This window comes from Rattus norvegicus, chromosome 16 (assembly GCF_021556685.1).
Source record: "Rattus norvegicus strain SHRSP/BbbUtx chromosome 16, alternate assembly SHRSP_T2T, whole genome shotgun sequence".
Lineage (NCBI taxonomy): Eukaryota > Metazoa > Chordata > Mammalia > Rodentia > Muridae > Rattus > Rattus norvegicus.
In genome coordinates this window covers 17,734,409-17,741,972 of record NC_141549.1, presented here as the reverse complement: position 1 = coordinate 17,741,972, position 7,564 = coordinate 17,734,409, and the positions used below count along the sequence as shown (strand labels likewise).

General features: G+C 50.6%; 1 protein-coding gene across 3 annotated transcripts in view; it reads right to left on the bottom strand.

Annotated features, from left to right (window-relative positions):
• Positions 1–7,564, bottom strand: part of Eps15l1 (epidermal growth factor receptor pathway substrate 15-like 1) — a 172,581-nt gene that overhangs the window by 12,677 nt on the left and 152,340 nt on the right. The window lies entirely within an intron of this gene.

Here is a 7,564-nt window from a genome sequence, read left to right as displayed (position 1 = left end):
GACCCACATGCTGTGTGGAGAGAATCGACTCCCAAAAGCTGCCCTCTGAACTCCATTTGAGCTAGCACACACTCACAAAGGAATGAAGTCAGGCATGGTGGCCCATGCCTGCGACTCCAGCACTATGGAGGTTGAGGCAAGAGGATCATAACACTCTGTCCCAGAAAATAAGAAGTGGGTGCAGGGCTAGAGAGATGGCTCAGAGCACTGGAGGACCAGGGTTCTGTCCCCTGCATCTGTATGGAGACAACTGTAAGTCCAGTTCCAGGGACCCCCTGCACCCTCTTCTGGCCTCTGAGGGTGCTGGGTGCACCACACACACACACACACACACACATTCACATGCAAAACATATCTATAAAAATAAATTAGAGGTGTAAAGATTTATTACTTATGCGCTTCTTTTTGAGTGTGCTAGATACATCTGTATGTGGATTGCTAAGCGAGGTCAGAAGAGGGCGTTGGATGGCCCAGGCAACCAGAGTTACAGGGGTGTGGGCCAAAATGCGTGCTGGGAACCAAACTCAGGTCCACTGTGAGAACAGAATATTCTCTTTAACTACTGAGCTGGCTACCCAACCCCATAAAAATACAACTTTTTTTAAAAGTCGGCATCTGCAGGGAGTGGTGGTATGTAACTTTAATTTTTCAACCTTTAACGATGGTTCTTAACACTTTAATCTCCCTTTTAGCCCACCGCCCCCCAGAGGTAAAGGAAAGCAAAGGGCACAGGGGAAGTGGCCCTGTTTAGAAATGGTTCTATGGAGCATCTCCCATCTGTGTTGTCTGGAAATCAGTTCACAGCTTAACAGCGGCAGCTTTATCCACTCGCGAACACTTCACGGACACACCAGCGGTCCGGTTTGGTAGAGCCGGGATAGCAGACATGAATCAGCAGCAGTGGCACAGCCTTGCAGAGACAGCCAGGCCTCAGCCTGAGCATGAGTCAGCGCGGGGGGGGGGGGGGGGCAGGAGGAACACCAGAAGTTCTCCACTGTGCCTCTCGCAGCAAAGTGACGATCAGTGAAGACGAGAGACCAACAAGCACAGCACAGGAAGCTCTACCAGCAAGCCAAGCCCAGCCTCCATCATTGTCCGTGGAGTCCTATTTATACTCCCTTCGAAGGTCGTGTGTCCTCCATAGGTCTTGCCCAAGCATGTGTCTTATCTCAGCACATGCATCTGTCGCAGCTGACATCACTCCGCCAATCAGACCGTGGAAGCAGCATGAACCCCACTGCATTTCTGCCAGGTCCCAATAAATGCTACATAGCTACACAGTGTAAGGCTGATCAATACACGCTTGTAGTCAGCAAAGAATCCTTCATCACACGTCCTTTCACATGCTTGCTTTAGCATTCTTTCACCTGTGTCTGCTTCACCCAAAAGTTCCTTCATTAGTCTGCCTCAGTGAAACACCATCCAACATGACTGGCTTTCTGAAGAGCCCTGAAGTTTCCACTGCAGTGGTGCACACCTTTGACCCCAGCAGTCACGAGGCAGAGACGTGTGGGCCTCTGTGAGTTCAAGGTCAGCCTGGTCTATAAAGTGAGTTCCAGAGCACCCAGGGCTACACACACACACACACACACACACCCCACACACACACACCACACACACACCACACACACACACACACACACCCCAGGACACACACACACCACACACACACACCACACACACCACACACACACACACACACACACACACACACACACACACACACACACACACACGGCATTTGGCATGCATAAGACTCTGAACTCAAAGGAAAAAGTTCCCAGTGGAGGAAGTTTGCCTCATTTTTCCCTCCTTCCCTGAGACGACGTGGGAAGGTGGCAGAAAACATGGCAGGCTCCAGAACTGAAAAGCGTTTTGTTGTTTTGGTTTGTTACTGCTTTAGCTTGTTTTGAGACAGTTTCTCTACATAGCCTGGCTGTCCTGGAACTCACTGTGAAGACCAGGCTGGCCTTGAACTCACGAAGTAATCCTGCTTCTGCCTCCTGAGTGAGTGACAGTGCCACTTGGCTCACTGTCTGGTTTGAAGTTTGTTTGTTTTGTCTTAAACTTATTGGGTGCAGAGGTCAGAGGTCAGAGGATAGGTAGCAGGCATGAGTCTCCTTCCACCATGTGAGCCCTGAGAATTGGACTCGGGTAGGCAAGCTGGGAAACACTCCTACCCACTATGCCATCACGATGGCCATTTAAAAAATAGTTATTACATTTATTTACTCACTCATCTTTACAGTTACACTTTGGTAAGACACAAAAGGAGAAAAATGCCAAAGGCACGGGTTGGGGGTATTTTTTAAGGCAGCCAGAGAAAAAATATACATGACCTTCAAAACTCAGACAGACAGGCTTTTCAAAGAAGTGGGAGAGAGCTGAATGACATTTCCAACCAACTTAGGGAAAGCCCCAGCCCAGCTACACACTTAAGTGTCCCCAGACAGACAGCCTCCTGTGGCATGCACCTGCCCAGCATGCACAGAGCTCTCTGGGCTGCAGCTTCAGCACCACAAAAGTAAAATCCAGGCACACACACGTACCCCCACACACACCAAGGCACAAAATGAGCACATTTGGCATGACCTACGGCCACTTTTAATCATCTTCCTCTCTTAACAGGTTACCATGGCTCCCCAGTGCCCTCAGAGGAAAGGCCTCACTCTCTTGGTGCTGACCCCCTTGGTCCCCACGATGCCCCTGCCCTCCTTTGTCCTCCTCCAGGACACAGCTGCTTGTTGACTTACATGACAGGAATCCTGCACAACCTTTCCTGTCACTCCAGCTTGTCTCTCACACACAGCTGTTCCTGGTTCTACAGTTGCCTGTGTCCAGAAGGCCCGTGAGTTGTTACTGCCCTGTCCCCAGGGAGAAGGGCATATTCTATCTTTGAGAAGTAGACTTGTCCCTGGCACTCTTCCAACTGTGACCACTAGAGGGCACACTCGGGTTATAAATGGCGGTCCACCACAGAGGCAGGACAAACGGGACTCAGCCTGTAGACTGGGTAATTTGTCCTTGTTTTACATTTCCTCTGCAAGCACATATATGTACCATGTGCCAGCCTACGAATGGTTGTATGGACCAAACTCCATCCCCTGCAAAAGTAACCAGTCCTCTTCACCACTGAGTCCCCTTTTAGGTCTTCGTTAATTTTGAAACTGGGTTTTAATGAAGCTAGTCCAGTCTAGCCTCACATTTTTTTTTAAAGATTTATTTATTTATTATATATAAGTACACTGCAGCTGTCTTCAGATACACCAAAAGAGGGCATCGGATCTCTTTACAGATGGTTGTGAGCCACCATGTGGTTGCTGGGAATTGAACTCATGACCTCTGGAGGAGCAGTCGGGTGCTCTTAACCGCTGAGCCATCTCTCCAGCCCCGCCTCACATTTTTTTATGTAGCCAAGAATGACCTTGAACCAGGATTCTCTTACCTCCACCTCTAAAGTGCTGGAGTCGTGGAGTTACAGGCGTGTGCCACTGTACCTAGTTTATCTAGGTCACCAGGTCACCCTGGGCTTCTTGCAGGCCAGACAAGAACTCTGCCAAGTGAGTTTTAGCCCACACACAGGGCACATGTGGCACCGAGCCGAATTTAAATAGGAATCCAGATACCATGCAGCTGATCATTTAATTATTTGGGGCAGTGGTTCTCAACCCTCCTAGGACTGTGACCCTTAAACGCAGTCCATTGTGATCTGGTGACCCCAGCTTTATGTTGCTTCCTCATAGCTGTTCTTTTGCTACTGTCATGAATCTTAATATGTTTTTGGAGATGGCAGTTTGCCAAAAGAGTTGGGATCCACGGGCTGAGAACCACTGGTTTAGAACGCTCCCTCAGGTGTGGTCATCACTCTCACCTCCTCTGAGGCTCACTCCAAGGACTCTCCTGCCTCTCCTCCTGGCTGTAAGAGTCAGGATTAGAGACAGTGCTGCTGGCCCCTGGGTCCTTTGGATCCAGGCTCTGGTTGTCCCTCCAGCATGGTAGTCACTGAACAGTCAGTCTCCCAGGCTCACAGACTGTTTGGTTTCTGTAAAGATTTATTTATTTTATGTATGTGAGTACACTGTAGCAGTCTTCAGACACACCAGAAGAGGGCATCAGATCTCATTACAGATGGTTGTGAGCCACCATGTGGTTGCTGGAATTGAACTCAGGACCTCTGGAAGAACAATCAGTGCTCTTAACCACTGAGCCATCTCCCCAGCCCATCACGGATTGTTCTTTTTTTTTTTTTCTTTTTTCTTTTTTTTTCTTTTTTTCGGAGCTGGGGACCGAACCCAGGGCCTTGCGCTTGCTAGGCAAGCGCTCTACCACTGAGCTAAATCCCCAACCCCTCACGGATTGTTCTTGAAAGGAATAATTCAGGGGCATTCAAAACAGTGGCTATACTGTGTGGTCTCTCTCCTTACCCAACCTCCATCAGCCCTAAGCCATTCTCCATGCACTGCCCTTGCACCCTGCAAGCCACTAAATTACTACGGTCTGGGGGGATTGGCCTGGCCTCGACACATCATGTCAATGAGATCACACACACTCCGGGCCCTCCCAGATCTGGTTGCTGTCCCATCCTTTTCGTGGCTGAGTAATAATCCATTGTACCCTGAACATGTCTTGCCATTCACCTGCTGACAGGTGTGTAGGCCGTTCCCGCCTTCGAGGCGCTGCCCTCACACTATGGTGCCCACACACAGGGAACGCTGCCCTCACACTATGGTGCCCACACACAAGAAACGCTGCCCTCACACTATGGCACCCACACACAGGGAACGCTGCCCTCACACTATGGCACCCACACACAGGGAACGCTGCCCTCACACTATGGCACCCACACACAGGGAAGGCTGCCCTCACACTATGGCATGGCGTCCACACACAGGGAAGGCTGCCCTCACACTATGGCACCCACACACAGGGAAGGCTGCCCTCACACTATGGTGCCCACACACAAGAAACGCTGCACTCACACTATGGCACCCACACACAGGGAAGGCTGCCCTCACACTATGGCACCCACACACAGGGAAGGCTGCCCTCACACTATGGCATGGCGTCCACACACAGGGAACGCTGCCCTCACACTATGGCACCCACACACAGGGAAGGCTGCCCTCACACTGTGGCACCCACACACAGGGAACGCTGCCCTCACACTATGGCATGGCGTCCACACACAGGGAAGGCTGCCCTCACACTGTGGCACCCACGCACACGGAAAGGTTTGCACATTGATCTTCAGTTATTTTAGACAGATTTCCCAAGTAGTGGAATTGCTGGGACATGTTGTAATTCCATTTTGTTCCCAAGGAATTCTGCAGTTTTCTTTATAAAACCTTTTCTCGTGGCAAGACAGAAAGGTGGTACCATGAGATTTCTTGCAAGTTCGTTGTAAGGCACACACACTTTCTCCTACCTGCCACAGGTTAGAGCTCCTGCTCAACATTCGACAGCCACAGCCCTCACCTTGCACACTGCCCCATACCACCCAACCTCCCTCCTCCACTAACCTGGGAGGGAAAGCTAGACTTTGCACTGAGGGAGTCTAGGCAGGGGCTCTACCCGAGTCCCGCACCAGCTCAAGTAAACCTTAAATGTGTGTCCTGATGCAATCACTACTCATCCCTGCACAAGCCCAGATCCACGTGACCCATCCCCATATGCCCTTGATTCGGGTCATCCTTCCCATAGAGAAAATTGATGATTCTATCAGTTAAAACTGCTGGCTAGAGGTCTGGGGAGATGGCTCAAGTGGTTAAGAGCACTGGCTGTTCCTCCAGAGGACCCAGGTTCAATTCCCAGCAACCACATAGCAGCTCACAATTGTCTGTAGCTCCAGTATCAGGAGACCTGACACCCTCACAACAGACATAGGTGTAGGGAAAACACACACACACACACACACACACACACACACACACACATCATCATCATCATCATCATCATCATCATCAATGCACATAAAATTTAAAAAAAAAACCCACTGGTGAGTTTGAGTTGTTTTAAGAATTTACCTTGCCAGTTGTGATGACTCACGCCTTTGATCATAGCACTCGGGAGGCAGAGGCAGGCAGGTCTCTGTGAGTTCTGTAGGCCAGCCTGGTCTACAAAGCAAGTCTAGTATAGTCAGGGCTACACAGAGTAACCCTGTCTCAAACCCCCCCCCCCAAAAAAAAATAATTTTTACTTCATCGTTTGCTGGTACGCACATGAGAGCCCACAGAAGCCAGGACATTGTGTCAGATTTGTGAAGCTGGAGTTTTAGGCGGCTGTGAGCTGGGACGCTATGGGGCCTCTGAGGGAGCAGTCTGCACCCTTACCCGTTATACATCTCTGCGGCTGCTGCCTATGAGCTGCACCAGACTCACCAGGTGATGTTTTCCACCTAAGAGCTTTTGTGCAGTTTGGCCTGCTCTCCTACTAACCCGTGTGCGGTGGACCGCTTCCCCGTTTGTCCTTAGCACCTATTCTATCGGAGTTCTTGGGCATGAAGCAGTGTCAAGCTTGCCTGTCTCGCTGTGGCGACGTGTGGTTAGTGTCCAGCAGAGACACTGGGATTAGCGGTGAGGCCGGAGCTCAGGTGAGTGGATGTTGCAGTCTTCCCAGGTGGGAAGCTTTTCTTCCACAGCAGCGAGGGAGAATATTCCAGCTGCTCCGTATCCTTTCCAGGGCTTAGTGACAGCAGGCTCTGGCTGTAGCCCTGTCAGCGGGACCAGCGCAGGCAGGTTCCACGCACTTTGCAGCCTAGGCTGTGTGGAATTCAGTGGGAACTGACACATCTGTCTCCTTGGACCATATCAACTCCTGAGGCTTGACAGCCACCTTAGCCTCTGTGCTCTAAAGTTTTAAATTTGCGTGTATGAATTGTGCATATTGAATTCCATTCTGATGTTTTCATATACACGCGTGGGGTGTATTTTGATTATATTCTCCCATTATCTCCTATCCCACTTCCACACCTACTGATCTCTTTTCTCTTCCCAACTAGTCCTCTTCCTGCTCCTCCTCCTCCTGCTCCTCCTTCTCCTCCTGCTCCTCCTTCTCCTGCTGCTCCTCCTTCTGCTGCTCCTCCTTCTCCTGCTCCTCCTCCTCCTCCTTCTGCTCCTCCTACTCCTCCTCCCCCTTCTGCTGCTCCTCCTCCTGCTGCTCCTCTTCCTCCTCCTCTTGGTCACTTATAGCAGCATGCAGGGTGGTATAGAGGTGCTCAAGGTAGCCAGTGGCTACACCATTGAAGAAACTACCTCTCCCAAAAGGCAAGAGAGGTGGGTAGTCATGAGCACCTGCTGTGTATGCATGTGCACCCATGATGTATCTTTGGTCTGAATATCCATGTAATAAGCTGGGAGTCCCACAGATGCTTGTAACCCTAACATCAAGGAGGGCAAGAGGGTGAGTGGGGCTTGCTGACTGACAGCATTCCCAAAAACCAGTCTAGGTTCAGGAAGTGGCTGCCTCAAAGGAGTAAGGCGAATCCCAGTGATAGGGAATGATCCTTGCCGTCCTTCTGTGGCCTCTGTGTGCACGCAATTGCACACTTTCTGAGCACTCCAGCACA